Source organism: Equus caballus, chromosome 9 (genome assembly GCF_041296265.1).
Source record: "Equus caballus isolate H_3958 breed thoroughbred chromosome 9, TB-T2T, whole genome shotgun sequence".
NCBI classification, from domain to species: Eukaryota; Metazoa; Chordata; class Mammalia; order Perissodactyla; family Equidae; genus Equus; species Equus caballus.
This window is the reverse complement of record NC_091692.1, coordinates 84,572,605-84,589,527: the sequence shown is the minus strand read 5'-3', so window position 1 is coordinate 84,589,527 and position 16,923 is coordinate 84,572,605. Positions and strand designations below refer to the sequence as shown.

At 44.6% G+C, this 16,923-nt stretch overlaps 2 long non-coding RNA genes across 2 annotated transcripts; one reads left to right on the top strand and one right to left on the bottom strand.

Annotated features, from left to right (window-relative positions):
* Positions 1–5,922: 5,922 nt before the first annotated feature.
* LOC111775030 (uncharacterized) lies at positions 5,923–11,364 on the bottom strand. Its single transcript, XR_002810478.2, has 3 exons — positions 11,167–11,364; positions 8,492–8,562; positions 5,923–7,101 (listed from the first exon to the last, which is right to left on the bottom strand). It is a non-coding gene; the product is annotated as an uncharacterized lncRNA (long non-coding RNA).
* Positions 11,175–15,904, top strand: LOC111775029 (uncharacterized). The gene is made up of 3 exons (XR_011421413.1): positions 11,175–11,313; positions 11,899–12,362; positions 13,331–15,904. It is a non-coding gene; the product is annotated as an uncharacterized lncRNA (long non-coding RNA).
* Positions 15,905–16,923: the final 1,019 nt, after the last annotated feature.

Genomic DNA, 16,923 nt, shown 5'->3' with positions numbered 1-16,923 from the left:
TGAATTGTGTCTCTCCAAAATCTGTACATGGAAATCCTAATCCCCCTATGTCAAAATGTGACCTTATTTGGAAATAGAGTCATTGCAGGTGCAATTAGTTGATGAATTCCTACTGGAGTAGGATGGGCCCTAATCCAATATGACCAGTGTCCTTATAGAAAGGGGATATTTGGCCACAGACACACACACAGGAAGACAGCCATGTGAACATGAAGACAGAGACCAGGGTGATAAATCTACAAGCCAAGGAAGCAAGAATTCCTGGTGACACCAGAAGCTAAGAAGAGAAAGGCATGGAACACATTATTCTTTAGAGCCTTCTCTAGAGCGTGGCCCTGCCAACACGTTGATCGCAGACTTTTAGCCTCCAGAATTGTGAAACAATAAATTTATGTCATTTAAACCACTCAGTTTGTGGTACTTTGTTCCAGCAGCCCTAGCAAACTAACACAGGGGTTTGCAAATTTGAATATGGAGATCAAGGAAGATGTAACACAGAAAGTAAGAATTTTAAAGTCTTAAAGGTGGTGAGGGAGTGAGTCATGTGAATAGCTGGGGTAAAAATGTCTCAGGCAAAAGAAAGAGCAAGTGCAAAGGCCCTGAGGTGGGAGCTTGCCTGGCATGTTTGAGGAACAGCAAAGATGCTGGTATGAATGGTATAAATGACCAAGAGAGAGAAGAGCAGGAGCTGAAATCAGGGAGATAATGGATCATCACATTGTGTAGGGCCTGGTGGATGTTATGTAAGATGCCAGACGATATTCTGTAAGACGCAGCCATTAAATGTTTGTGAGTGAAGAGTGATATGCTATGGCTGAGTTTTTAAAAGGGTACTTCTGGCTGCCACGTGAATGGCTGTCAGAGGCCAAAGGTGGAAACAGTAATGCTGGCATCTCAGCTTGGACCAGTAAGGGAGCAGGTGCAGGTGGTAAGAAGTAGTCAGATTATGGAGAGAAAAAAAAATGAGATATATACACACTGTAATAAATGTCTTGGAAAGACATCCACATTAAGACATCTAGATCTATCTCATTCTTCCCTCTACCCAGTCCATTTCCCACTTTCATTCAAATGAAGGTAGTCTTGTGCTTTAGGCTGAACTATATAAAATTTACTTCTTTTTTTTGAGGAAGATTAGCCCTGAGCTGACTACTGCCAATCCTCCTCTTTTTTCTGAGGAAGATTGGCCCTGAGCTAACATCCATGCCCATCTTCCTCTACTCTATACGTAGGATGCCTGATGCAGCATGGCGTTTGCCAAGTGGTGCCATGTCTGCACCCTGGATCTGAACCAGTGAACCCCGGGCCGCCAAGAGGCAGAACCTGCACACTTAACCACTGCACCACTAGGCTGGCCCCTACTTTTTTTTTTTCTGGTGAGGAAGATTGACCTTGAGCTAACATCTGTGCCAACTGTCTCTGTTTTGTGTATGGGATGCCACCACAGCGTGGCTTGATGAGTGGTGTGTAGATCTGCACCTGGGATCTGACCCCACGAACCCTGGGCCGCAGGAGTGGAGCAGGTGAACTTAACCACTCAGCCATGGGGCTGGCACCAACATATTTGCTTACTTTTGATAACTCATCCATCTTAAAGTAAGTTACAGATGCAAGTCTTCTTTCACCCCTAAATGTTTCAGCATGCATCGCCCCGAAACAAGGACATTCTATCAACTATAATACCATATCCACATCTAAAAAATTAAATAATAATTGCATATTCAAATTTTACATTGGTCCCTCCAATATATTTTATGGTTGTGTGTGGATGTTTCTTAACCAGATCCAACCAAGGACAAGGTCATGAGTCTCATTTAATCTATGAGAGTCATCCCTACCTCCTTTCTTCCATGATTTTGAACTTTTGAAAACAGGTCAACTGTTTCATAAAATATCTGTGCTCTAGATTTGCCTTTTTTTGGGTGGGAGGGTTCTTTCTATAGCAACAACCATACTAGTCTACAAAGTCTAGTTCAAAAGCCCTAAAGTTAGTCTTTGTAAATCCACTCAGCACCTGTCCAAATGATGTTTTAGCTGCGTAGTTTCACAGGAAGTTGGAACACCTGAATTCTAGTCCAGTGGTTCTCTGCTGGGGCGGTTTTTCCTCCCAGGAGACATTTGGCAATGCTACAGGCATTTTTGGCTGTCACGAATTGGGAGGAGGATGCTACTGGCATTTGGTAGGTAGAGGCCAAGGATGCTTCTAAACATCCTACGATGCACGGGATGGACTCCACAACAAAGAATTGACTGATTCAAAATCTCAGTAGTGCTGAGGCTGAGAAACCCTGCTCTGTCTACGACTCTGACATCAACTTGCTCTATGACCTTCAGCAAATGCCATCCTGTCTTTGGGCCCCTTTTGACAGTTCTTTCCAGCTGCAACCAACCCAGTTGGTTCTGCTCTACTCCTGGTGTCTCTGCAGCTGAGACTGAGTGGTTTGGGGACATTCTAAGCTAAAACCTCCCATTTGATTGACAGTAGGTCAGCTTCACAATCTGTCTTATCTCTAACATCCTCTTTCATACACTGCAGACAAACTATTTTTGGGCTAAGCCATACAGGACAGTTTGGAAAGACCCAACCACGAGACAAATGGGCTGTAGCTAGGCAATATCTCACAGTGTTGTCTGTTCTTAATGCTTGTCATGATTGACCAAATAAGTGTGTTATGAGCTTATAAAAGAGAAGAGCAATTGGGAAAGCAAAATATCAGGACTGACACACTCTTCATTATTCTTGTGAGGCGAGAAGAGGTGAGCCAGATAACTGCAACATAGATTATTTGAAAATCACTCAACCCTGAATATCTGTTGAATGTCTACCCTGAGGTCCTGAATACCCTTGGCTCCATGTCCAAGTGTCAATAGTCACTAGGAATTGAATACCTACTATGAGCCAGGTACTCTAGTGAGCATTTAAACCCATATTTTTCATTCAATTTTTAAATCCTTACAACAATTCTGTGGCAAAATTTACTTTCCAAAAATAGCCTCAGAAAAATGTCCCATCCCGTCAGCTCTTCTTACAGTGTGATTTGGCAGTCCTTCCATCAAGAGGTGGGGTCAGTGTTCCTTCTGCTTCAATCTAGATGGGCTTGTGACTATAATGGAAGTGGCACTATCTGACTTCTGGGGCTGGGTCATAAAAGGCAATACAGCTTCCACCTGGCGGTCTCAGAACACTCACTCTTGGAACTGAGCCACCATCTTGTGAGGAAAAGAAGAAATTTATGACAAAACCCATGTGGAGAAGAACCAAGAATCCCAGACCACAGTTCCAGCTGGATTTCCTGCTGATAGCTGGCACCAACCTAGTTAGCAGCCATGTGAGTGCGCCATCTTGAAAGTGGATCCCCCAGCTTGCCGCAACTCACACCGCAGGGAGGAGAGATGAGCTGTCTTTGCTGTGTGCTGTCCAGTTGCAGATACATGAACCAAATAGGTGATTGTTGCTGTTTTAAATCATTTAGCTTTAGGGTTGTTTGTAATGCAGCAATACACAACCGGTACCAAGGCCAATGCATAGGTGTAGATATCTACACAATTGGGAATGCTGAATTTCAAAGAGTGGCAAAACCAGAACTCAAACTCAGGTCTGTCTAGTTCCAAAACTTGTGCCCTTAACCACCACACATTGCTGCCCATTGAGAATGAGACATAATCCTTGCTATCAAGGAGTGTAAACTCCAGCTGGAGAAATGACAGCTAAACTTTATATATTAATAAAAAAATTTCAAACTCAAATTGCCAGCAGACAGATAATATCAATCCTAGGAAGTTTTCCTATGGAAAAAAATCCAAGAGGACATGTTATATGTAACAACAAGAATTTTGAAAGACCTTAACTGTCCCATAATTGGAAATGGTTGATAAAATATTATGTGGCCAATAAAAATGTAACTATGAACACCAGGTGACAACTCGTAAAAATGATTGCAAAATCATATTAAATGACAAAAGTAAACCACAAAATGAAATGTGCACTAAGCTCATGACAACATAAAGAGCAGAGAGGGAAATCATATCTATTTAACTTCTCCTAAGTTCCTGGCACTGTATGGATTATTCTTTAACTTCAGCTTTTTAACAACACCATGAGGAAGTGTTATTATCCTTGTTTTACAGATCAGAATACTGAGGCTCAGGGATATTAAGTAACTTGCACAAAATCAAATAGCTAATATGTGACTGGGCCAGGGGTGAGACCCAAAGAGATGAGGGTGGGGAATTAGGGCAGATAAGCCACAGATGGAGGCAGGATTGAAGGTAGGGCTGAGAAGATGAGAGCAGGTAGAGCATCAGAGATGAGATCTGACGAAGTCAAATGATTATTTTTGCCATTGGTTGCATTCACTTCTTTTAGCAGAAGCAAACTTACCTCTCAGATTATGGTTTCCTTATGTTCATTAAAATCAGCAAGCAATTATTTAGCAGCTGCTGAGCCAGCAGCATGCCAAACCCTTAGGGTACAGAGATGACTATGACATTGGTACTGGCCTGAAGGAACTACTGGTTAATTGAGCCTGATACAGGCTCTATTCTTTATTTCTGGGAACACTCCCGTACATCCACAGGCAGGTGGGCAGGTGAGTGAAGGAGACCAGTGAGAATGAACAATGCTCTGACACCATTTGCAAAATAGATAGTCCACGAACAAAGTGATGGATAGTAAGTTCTTAGGGTCCTACTCTCTGTTTTGTCCTACATATTATTTAGAATTCTTCAAAGGAAGGGCTGTTTGAAGACACAAGGCTGAAATAATGTGTGATCAGGTAAGCAAAAACATAGACATTACTGTCGAGATGCTTCCTGGGGAAGAGAAAGGACAAAATGTAAGGCTCCCACTCATTTGGATAGCATTCAACAATTTTTGGAAGACTCTTCATGTGTATAGTTATGGTAGCCAGCCTCCAGAATGTCCCCAACTGGTCCTTGCTTTCTTGTATTCATGCCTTTATGTCATCCCCTCCATGCTGAATAAAGCTGACTTCCGTAACTCAAGAGGATTTTGCAAAAGATACATATGACTTCTGAGGCTGGGTCCTAAAAGATGTTGTGGCTTCTGCCTTGCTCCCTCTTGAAATAGTTGCTCTGGAAGAAGTCAGATGCCATGTCATGAGGATGCTCAAGCAGCCTTGTGGAGAGGTCCATGTCACTAGGAACTCATTCTTTTTTTTTAACTTTTCTTTTGTGGGGTGGGGGGGAGATTAGTCCTGAGCCAACATACACTGTCGATCCTCCTCTTTTTTGCTGAGGAAGATTGGCCCTGAGCTAACATCTGTGCCCATCTTCCTCCACTTTATGTGAGACGCCTGCCACAGCATGGCTTGATAAGCAGTGCATAGGTCTGCACCTGGGATCTGAACCAGCGAACCCCGGGCCACCAAAGTGGAGCACGCGAACTTAGCTGCTGCACCACCCGGCTGGCCCCTGAGACCCAGTGTTAATAGCCAGCAGTAGTTATGCTTTCAGATGACTGCAGCTGTGGCTCACAACTGCAACTTCTTCAAAGATCCTGAGCCAAAACCACTCGGCAAGATGTCCCTAAAATCTTGACCCGCAGACACTTTTCGAGATAAGTGTTTATTGTGGTTTTAAGCCACTGTGTTTGTGGGTAATTTGTTATACAGCAATAGACAGCTAATCTAATAATCTCACAACTATTTTCTAGAAGCTTTCTAAAGGCAAAAGAATTTAGACGTAGTGGCTTGCTTTTTCTAAAACAGAAAGTATTTTATTGTTCTGTTTTGTTCTACTTCGTTACTATAAGTTCATGCGCTGCTTGTTGCAAACAGCTTGGAAAATTCAGGGAAGCATAACAAAGGGAAAAAAACTCCCTGTGATCTGCAGTGTAAGACAACAACTGGTAACGGACGTGTCCTTACAAGTTTTCATACACACGCAAACACATATTTTAAATTTTTATTCATTTTAATTAAGAAATTCTCAGGCTGAACACGCACAAGGTAAAAACTTCAAACAGTTCACAAAGATATTCAGTGAATGAATATTCTCTCGCAGACTCTCAGTTCCACCCCTTAGAATCAGCCACTATACTTAGGGTCTTGGATAGCCTACCCAACTTATTCTTTGCATATCTAATCATATCACCTGTAAGATAAATTGCTAACAGTAAATGGAGATGTACTGTATTATTTTAAATGCCTACACTTATCGCAACTGTGGATATGTTATAATTACTTAAATTCCATATGGACAGACATTAGGACTGCTTCAATTTTTTCAGTATTGTAAGCAATGTCTCAGGAACATCTCTGTACTTACTCATTTTGCGTACTTGTCCGGGTATTTCCTTGGGTACATTTCTATAAGCGGAATTGTTGGCCGAAGTATATGCATTTTAAAACTCCTTCACAACAGTGCGTGAGAGATGTGGGATATTATCATCTTCATTTTATAGACCAGGAAACTGAGAATTAGAGAGGTGAAGTGACTTAACCTCCCAAGTCACACAGCTGGTACATGGTCCAAGTCACACAGCTGGCACTGCAACCCACATTTTGGGACTTGAGGTCTCATTGCTTCCTCTGCTATGGCAAATGTCTCAGTGCAGGATGCAGGAGATCCTTAAGAAGAAGAGCCTCGAAGAAGAGCAAATGACTCTCCCATTCCTCAAGCCAGAGCCCTGGGTCCTCGTTCCCTCCTCTGAGCTGTGGGCAGAGAGCCACCTGGCATGTCCTTTTGTGGCTCAAAAAGCAAAGAACAGAAGGGGGCGGGGCTTCTACAGTGGCAAGAATTGGAGGAGAGTGTGGAATCAATAGTTTGTTGGGAATGGGGGAGTGACTAGAATTCCAGAATCAGGAAATAGTGAAAGATGTCTTCTGAGGTCACTCACGGTCCACACCGGTATTCTTTTGGAGTTTCCATTACTACGGGTTCTATTAGCCGTGGTACCTGACCGCCTGCTGACTCTCTGAGGTTGAACAGCTGGGAAATGATGGGACCGCCAGCACCACTGTGGAAGGGAGTTCAACCTGGGCTGACGCCTCAGGCATGGGGCAATGGTACGTGTGCTTTTTGATCCTCAAGGACGAGAAATTAACTCTGTACTTCTCTTCCATCCCTTCTTCATCCAATCTGAAAGAGAAAGAATATGAGTTATAGAGCTAGACTCCTGGGATATAATCACAAAAACCCTGAGTTGAGTTTTCTCATCTACAAAAATGGGTATATTAGTACCCATCTCTCAGGTTCTTATGAAGGATTCACAAAATCATGTACCTGAAAGAGCCTGGCATAGGATAGGTTAGTGTCCAGTAAATGAGACTTTCTTTCCCTTTTCTTTCCATTCCTGAAGTAGATCGTAGTAACCAGGTTATAGTCTATAATGCCTGAGAAAAGGTAATTTCCAAGTTTTCTTGGATTACCAGCTTTCTCTAGGCTTAAAAGAGGTGTAAATAAAGTAATTATCCTTTTCATACTGGTATATGTGCAAATCTCAGGCGAGGGCGTGTCTGTGTGCACGCACGTGCACTCACATGCACTCACGCACGCTCATGGCACACACAAAGTAGTCGCCAGCTAGAATTTCCATCAATAACCCGCCCCAGTACCAGTGCCCTTTAGAGGGATCAGAGCAAATGACTTGGGTAATCATAACTGGAAGTAAAACATGACATGTAAGTCCTAATTAACGTTATCCCCAAAGATAACCTGTAAATTATAGGTTTTCCCAAAGACAGGATCAGAACGCATTTATCCACAGCTTGCGCTGTGGGCTGATAACAAATTGTTATGTTGGCCAGGCACAGAGTCCGGGAGGACTTGACTAGACTCTGAACGAGCCTCGTTACGCAGAAACTCAGTCCACTTTCTGCCTTCAGCTAGCCGGCTTTGATCCAGAACTCCACACACTGCAGCTTTGTCTGGGGCTTGCTGAGAGTTTTCGCAAGCTTTCGGCCAAGCAACGCTTTGTGGAACCTGTGCCGAGCAACCTGGTCCTGCAGTATTTCTTAATATCAACATCAAATTTGGAAACGCACACTTAGACCGGCTCTGTTCTCTTCTGGGAAACCGGCTTCAGCTGTTAGAAAACACCGTGTGGTTGCTGGATGTCACGTTGACTACCTCATCGGACCAACGTGCGGACTGAGAGAGACAGGCTCCCCCGACTACTGATGGCTCAGGATGTTTATCTCATGGACGAGTGACCTGTGCATTCGCACAAGGCCCTGCACGTACAAGGGCCAACATTTGGTTTAATTTTCTGCTATAGCTGTCTTGAAATTCTTAATATTTGAACAAGGGGTCCAGTGTGTTCATTCTGCACGGGGTCCTTCAAATTATGTGGGCAGTTCTATCGACCTCTCTGGGCCATTGCACATACTGTTCCCCGTCTGAAATGCTTTTCTCACCTTCCCTGCCTTGGGAATCCCTAGTTTCTCTCTCCTTCTTCCCTTCCTTCCTCCTTCCTTTCTAGTTTTCTTCCTTCTTTAAATACTTCTTGAATCCCTGCTTTGGGCTCTACCTTGTGCCAGGGGTCAGGATTTCTAGCGTAGCCAAGACCGAAGCAGTCCTTTTTCTTGTGGAGTTTGTAGTCTGGTGAAGGAAGTAGACAAACAAAATCACAAGGAAACAAAAAAATCAGTTACGAATTATGGTCATTGCTGTGAAGGAAACATACAAAGTGCTGAAAAAAGAATCACAACCATGGGGGTTGGAGGACAGGAAGCCCCTTGGGGAGGGTGGTCTGTGGTTGTAGGTAAGGCTCCACAGAAGCATCCCCTTACTCTCCACTCTCAGAAGGGCTGGTCACGCTCGCTTTGAGCCCAGTCTGAACCTCATGCCTTGTTCGTTTCTCTATTATTGTGCTGGCCACACTTAGTGGCGATTATATGTGGGTACGTCCATCTCCTCTACTGGAGCATGAGTTACGAGTTGCATGAGGACTGAGACCATGTCGTAAACATTTACATCTCCCCAAATTCTTGGTAGGTGTTTAAAAGATGCTGAACAATGTCAGATGCTTTGTAACTCTACATCAGTGGTTCTCAGAGGAGGCGAGGGGGTGATTTTGCTCCCCAAGGGACATTTGGCAATGTCTGGAGGCATTTTTGATTGCTGTGACCGGGGTTGGCAGGGGGGGCTGCTGGCATCTAGTGGGAAGATGTCAACCCCAGAACATCCTACAATACACAGGACAGCCCCACAACACAGAATCACCCAGCCCCCAATGTCAATAGTGCTCTACCTTCTGCAGATCACACAGAATTACATACATGGAGAACAATTTTAAAATATTAGCTGGCATCACCCATACCCTGCTTTCCGGCAGGCCCACACTAGAGAGGTTTTTCAGGAAGCCCCTCAGAGGCAGCCCCACACCTGTTCTTAGACACTTCACAGTGTCTCGCAGCCCCGAATTTCCACCTGTGATTTCACGAGATCGTGTATGTTACGTTCCTTGGCAAGCCCCGGTCAGCCGTGATTTCCTCTTAGCCAGCCCTTTCTGCCCGGCTTCCTTCTGACCTAACGTTCTCCTGATGCAGCTAAAATCCATTTCCTCAGCAGCAGATATTTCCGAGCTCCCCAGGTCACCCAGGAACATGATTGAGCAAGTTCAAGAGCAAATAGCTGCTGAAGGCATTTTGAGTTGAGGAAGGAAGGAAGTAAAGTTCGGTAAGAGCACTTGCTAAGGGCAGAGCGCTTTTCCCAATATAATCCTCAACATGAAGCTTCAAGAGAGGTATTATTAGTGCCCCTGCTCACACTCTTCTAAAAAAGAAGAAACTGAGGCATAGTAATTCTTGCAATGGTCGATCTGGCATTGAAATCCAGATTTTTTCTGATGCTAATGCATAAGCTTTTTCTGTCACTGATGTTCTCAAGCTATGCTGCTCATATTTTTATTATTTTCTTCCTTCATTTCAAAGTGAATGTGAAGTACCTAACAGATATATATTAGACCAAAGGAAGGAATAAGTAAAGAAATCAGGGTAAGGAAAACAAGAAAGGGAAAAACAATGAGAAGAAAAATAAAATGAAGCCAAGGACAAGGTTACTAGTGAAAATAAGTACCATAAAGTCTTACAGATTTGCTACAGTTGGACGTTAATTTGACTCTGAGCTTCCTAGCAGCCAAGGCAAAGAGGGAAATAGCATCTGTTAATTTTCTCCTAATGCTTTCAGAGCTTAAAATAAAATGAATATATTAAAATTAAGGTTATAATCTCAGCCTCCAATAAGAAGAGCTATCTTGACACTTTTGCTGAGGAAGCCTGGCCCTGAGCTAACATCCGTGCCCATCTTCTTCTACTTTATATGTGGGATGCCTACCATAGCACGGTGTGCCAAGCTGTACTGTGTCCACACCCGGGATCCGAACCGGCAAACCCCGGGCCGCTGAGAAGCGGAAGGTGCAAACTTAACTGCTGTGTCACCAGGCCGGCCCCGCAGTTGTAGACTTTTATCCCAGGCACAGGGATGCAAAGGTAAATAAATCCAGCAAAAAACTTAAGGACAGCTGAAAATTCAAATATTGCTCATGTCATTCATGACATGTGTCTACGTTAAAAGTAGATATAACTGGAGTATGACTAAACAGATTTGGTTTGGAGAACTTTAAAAACCGGAGAGAGACCACTCTTATTCAACTATCAGTACTCTTCTCTCTCCTTCACAGCACCCTATCGCTCTGTTTCTCCATTCTTCCTCTCTCCCAGGCAATTTACCACACCACAATAGCATCAGAAAAACGGCTAACGTTTCCTGAACACCACTACAGGCACTGTGACTTTCCTGTTTCCAGGGACCCACAGGAAGAGAAAGTTACGATTTATTGTGATCTGTGTAAAGACAGAAGTCAGCTTAAGCCCAGGGGTTCCCAAACTGGGGTGCAGATACCAGCACGGTATAGCAGTTTAACCTGCTTAAGCTTCCTCAGTTGCAAGAGGGCTGCTGTAACAGGAAGTGCCCCACTGGGTGGATATAATTTAAGATCCCATCATACGTGTGAACACGTCCAGCCTGGCTGATAGCAAACAACTCTCTTAGCTTCCACTTCTTGTTTGTTATCTCTTTCTCTTCTCGTTTCCCCTTCCTTGAGCTTCTGCAGGCCCTTGGATGCATTAGAAGATGATGACTTTCTTTTATAATGCAAAGAAATTGGCAAGCTATCGCGTAAATGCTGTTGGGCTCACTCACCATTCTATGGAGTCTCTGGGTCGGAGAGGACTTAACCCATCTACCAGTCTGATGTGTGATGGTCAGCCTTCTTTCTCTTTTTCCCACCGGCCTGGCTCTCTCAACAGCCATCAGGACATTCTCTGAAACTGAGCATTCCCTGCTAAGGTAGGACCCTCAGTGTTCTCCTGAGTTCTGTTTCTTCGTGATTTCCTCCCTGCTCGGCTCTTGGCAGCTCCAGCCTGTACTTTCCCTGTGTGCTTTGGGCTTGGCGGCTGTGTACCTAAGGAAAGTTTAACCACCACTGACTTCCTTCCTGCCCGCCTGCCTCCCTGCTGTGAGCCTGTGATACTTCTGTTGGCATCGCATCCGAAGCAGAGCCAATATTCTGAATAATGACCTAGAGCTCGTGCCAGCTGGTGAGGTCACTGCGCCAACCCCCGAAATTGACAAGTCGGGGACTTGAGTTCAGGTACTACTGGGACATGGGATGGGGCTGGACATAAAATTCTTCTCCATGGCAATCTTCATTGTCCTCCTTCTTTATGGGGCTAATTAATATTTATCTAGCTTACAGAAAATGCTTGTTTGATACAACTTCAAGTCAGCCTTTCCAACCAAATTGCCTCCCACAAAGGCATTTTATATGGAAATATTAGAGCCATAGGAGACTGTGGAAATGGGAAAATGAGTGAGTGAGCATTATATGTTTCTCATTGGAACATATTTAACAAGTTCTCATTCATCCCACAGCTTTTATTGATCATCTTCTATATGCCAGTCACTAAGCAGGTTCTGAAGATACAGAGGGGACAAGAAAGACATGATCTTTACCTACAAGGACTGACAGCCTGGAAAGACCACCAAAAAATAGACCATCTCTGGGATATGAAGAGTCAACCGGAAGTAGGTGCCCTGGTCCTGACAGCTCCAACCTGGATGACATCCCTTTACTGACTCAGTCCAGGCCTCCTGAGTGTCCTAATTCTTTACAATCCAGTTACTCTCATCGCCTCCTTTCAGATCTCAAAGGATTTGAAAGAATTTTGATTTCATCCCATCTAAAATGAGTTCCCTCTGGCAAGAATGAAGAATGCTGTAGTGGACTTTTACCCCAAGCACAGGGATGCAAAATAAATAAATCCAATTCCTGTTTTCAAGAGGTCACAGTCTAGAAGAGAAAATTACGATTTACTGTGGTCTGGATAAAGCTCGAGGTAAGTTTGAGCCCAGGGGTTCCCAAACTGGAGTAGAGATACCAGTACAGAAATATAACTTGATTTTAGATGGGACACACGTTTTTAACAGCAATAATCATGTCAGTGTATTTTTAGTGAGTATACGAAAAAAATATATAAGCAACACCTCAGTCCTGTCGATGAAAATAATCCATAACCAATCTATAAATGAAAATTTGGGTGAGTTTCTTCTGAGCTGAAATCTGAGGACCATGGTCCGGGGCCTTTCTTCCCGAAGGAAGAAAGTGCACCAAAGAAGTGAGGTATACAGAGTGGTTATATACCCCCAAACAGGATGTTTCACATGTGATTGAAATGTCCCTCCCACAATAGTCACAGATTGCCCTGTCTGCACAGCGCTTGATGGACACAGCAGGTAGTGGGTCTGCTATCGCGGAGGGCGTAGCAGGAGGCAAGTCTATTGTCTTGAGCTGGGTGGTCACAGGTGAGCGCAGCAATCGGTTCCAAGCCTGACGAAAGATGCTAAATCCTTAAGGGAATGCCAATGTTGGGAGGGGGAGGGAAGTTGCACCTTTATCTCAAGGGCCTTTGTTCTTGCCATAGGGAATATCTAAAGCAGATATAGAATGGGTGCTCAACAGCCACAGTCAGGCCCTTTTGGAAAGACAAGGTCAGGCCGAATTAGGTTTATACCAAATGGCTTCCTCATATTCTCCAATATATCCTATTGCTTGCCATTTTTATTTGTCAGTCCCATGAAATGTTTCCATTTTCCTTCATTCATTCATTCAACAAATATGTAGTGATGGTTACTCTGTGCCTGGCACTGTTCTAGCCTCTAAGCACCCAGAAATGAACAAATAGCTGAAAAATCCCTGTCCTCAAAGCTTTTCCATTAAATTCAAAGAAATTATTTCAATTTAAAAAGTGAGATGATTTAAAGGAAGAAATCCACAGATAAGCCAGCTCCACCACTCTCTCCACAGGTGACCTCGGACAAGTTTCTTGACCTCCTGTGCCTCAGCTTCCTTATCTGCAAAACAGGAATATTAGTAGTGTCTTCCTCCCTGGGGTTGTTCTGCCCTTCATGTGAGTGCACAGTGTGAAATGCACACAGTGCCTGGAACACAGTAAGCCCCATGTAAGGGTTTGTTGATTTTTTTTAAGTACACGAAAAAACTTCTGAAGATGAAACAATGACTCAGTTCTGGGAAGTTCGGACTAGGACATCTTCCCAGGCACCTGGAGAACTCGCTAAGATGCATATTTCCCAGGCTCCATCCTAGAGATCCTGACTTAGTAGATTTGGGGCAAAGCCTAGGTTTTAAGTCTCTCACTCACTACCCTGAGGGTGAACCACCAGGGGCTGCTTTAGGGTTCAGATAAAGACTCCTTCAGGGTGGGGTGGGTGACGAAATGCCTTCCTGGGTGCTCTGATGCCTTGAAGGACAAATAGTTAGGTTCAGGGGGCGGTGCTTGGCACAGGGAATGGCAGGTGCAAAGAGGCCGGAGAGAACTGGTTCGTTTGTGAAACTTCAAGATATTTACCAGGATTGGGACGTCCTGTATGCGAGGCTGTTAGTTGACTCCGATTTGAGGACACACCAGGGCTTGCTGTCCTCAGTCAGCACAGGAACATGCTGAATCAAGTTCAGTGGAAACCTGCCAAAGAGGAGCTTTTTGAAATTGTGGGAAGTTTACATTTTAGGGCTTAAATTACTGCACCCAGAAGCCCAAAGTAGCTGCTATCAGAAAAACTGATTCCAAGAGACTCTGACAATGATGCGCAGGCTCTCATTTTGACTGCAAGGTTCTCTTTCAACAGCCACTCCACCCCAGCAGTGATTTCAGAGGAGACGGGAAATGTGAAGAGTCTGCTTAACTCCTCAAACTCAATGGGCTTATACATTTTCAGGAAGGTTGGCTGGGAAGCAGTTTGAAAGAATATGAAATCCAAGGGTCCCTTCCATCACCCCAGTGTGATGAAGAAAAAGTGCCCTGGCATCTGATGGACATAGGTCCAACTTTTTTTTTTTTTCTGCTTTATCTCCTCAAATCCCCCGGTACACAGTTGTATATCTTAGTTGCAGGTCCTTCTAGTTGTGGGATGTGGGACGCCACCTCAACGTGGCCTGACGAGCCGTGCCATGTCCGTGTCCAGGATCCGAACCCTGGGCTGCTGCAGTGGAGCGCGTGAACTTAACCACTCGGCCACGGAGCCGGCCCCTAGGTCCAACTTTTGATTCCATCTTGAAGTAGCTGCGTGACCTTGGGCGAACTACACAGTTGCTCGAGACCTCAGCATTCTCATCTGTACGAGGAGAATCATGTCAAGAATGAGTGACATGATGTGTGTGAAGTTTTGGGCACAATGATTGGCTGGTAGTAAAAAGTTCATGAAGTGACCACATGCTATTAATTTTTAATCAGAAAAAGTTAACTGGCATCCAGAAACTAAAGAAAGAGGAAGACACAGCAATGAGGAAACGTTGCACTTGGGACTTGCGGAGAAAAAAAAATCGGAAGGGTGTGTGGCTAAGAGAAGATATTTGACTAAGGGCTGCAAATTTAGTTTGGCTTTCTGGACGATGCAATGGCTCTGCACCCTAAAAGCAAAGGGGAAAGAAAGCCTTGGTTGGGGTGGGGGAGCTTGGAGTGAGGAGGTTGAGGCACGGAATGGGGAGAGTTCCTCACCTCGGGAATGCATGCACACACACACCCCTCCCCCAGAACTGCCTGCCAGTCCAGCCATTCGTGCTGGAAGGGGGAAGGAAAGAGAAGAGGAGGCGAGGGTGGGTGGACAGCAGGAAGAGACAACCCTGCAAAAAAGGGAAGAAAGGGGCTTGCGTATGGTTTGCTCGGCAGAGGGCTAGGAGCAGACACAAACCCAGCCTCCCTTGAACTGAACTCATGGCTGCCCTTGCTCAGGTCCATCCTGGTGAGCGGGTCCAACCAGGATCATTGGGAGCCTACTGTGCGGACTCCCCAGTTTCGGCACTGAGAGCAGAGTGGCTCTATGTCACAAATCCAGCCCTGGAGGTGCTCATCCATCCGCACTGGGCTGAATCGTGTCCCCTCAGAATTCATGTCTACCAGGAACCTCAGAATGGGACCCTGTTTGGAAATAGCGTGTTTGTAGACGTAATGATTAAGATGAGGTCATATTAATTTAAGGTGGGCCCTAAATCCAACGACTAGTGTCCTTATAGGAAGAAGAGAGGAGGCACAGAGACACACACAAATACAGGGAAGAAGGTGATGTGAAGACAGGGGAAGAGACTCCTGGGATAAGCGAGTGTTGATGGCAGTTTTGAAAGACTGGCAGAACTCTCGAAAAATCACATGGGAGGGGCAGGCCCCATGGCCGAGTGATTAAGTTTGCGGGTTTCGCTTCGGAAGCCCAGGGCTTCCCCAACCGGATCCTGGGTGCGGATGGCACAGCTCATCAGGCCACGCTGAGGCGGCGTCCCACATGCCACAACTAGAAGAACTCACAACTAGGGTATACAACTATGTACTTGGGGGATTTGGGGAGAAAAAGCAGGAAAAAAAAAAAAAAAGATTGGCAACAGTTGTTAGCTCAGGTGCCAATCTTTAAGAAAAAAAAAAGTCACATGGGAGAATGTTGGGTACCTCTGCTATTCTTTGTGTTCCAATTCGGACTCTCCCACTCATTTCCTCTGAGATCTGACCCTACCTGAGGCTGAGTTTCCTCATCTGTGAAACGGCCATCCTACAGCCTGGCGTGCCTGGGACACCCAAAACAAATCACGACAACAGCCGCTCCCTCTCAGAGGGGTCCTGGTTTGTATTAAAAAAATATATTGAGGGGCTGGCCCCATGGCCAAGTGGTTAAGTTCACACGCTCTGCTGCAAGCGGCCCAGTGTTTCGTTGGTTCGAATCCTGGGCATGGACATGGCACTGCTCATCAAGCCACGCTGAGGCAGCGTCCCACATGCCACAACTAGAAGGACCTACAACGAAGAATATACAACTATGTACCAGGGGGCTTTGGGGAGAAAAAGGAAAAAAATAAAATCTTTAAAAAAAAATATATTGAGATGGGTTTTATTGTCTACTTTTCAAATACGAAATTATTATGTCCTACTAAATATCCTTTTCAAACAACAATTTCCCTGGAGATTCTGATACTCAGCTTTACTTGCTCTCGGGGGGTTCCCTGATTGAGAAGTGGGCTTTGTACTTGAATGGAGTGTCTCTGAGTTATTCCCAGACAATCCAGCCAAGGGTTTTAGAACAGGGCCTCTGGAGTTGGATGGAATTGAGTTTATAGCTAAGGTCTGCCACCTACTAGCCATGGGACCTTGGCAATTCATTTACCACGCCCCACACCCTCATTTTGAGGGCCAGTTTTTCCTTAATGCAATGGAGCTGATAATAGCGCATAACCCGTAGAATTGTTGAGATGATTAAATGGTATATGTAAAACCCTTAGCACAATACCTGCTACAAAATAATGATTTCTTAAATGGGAGTTAAAAAACAACCTAAGAATTCCACTTAAGCTGTGCAAAGTTTATTTGGGTTTGAAAGGAGGAAGTAATTCTACATTGTAAG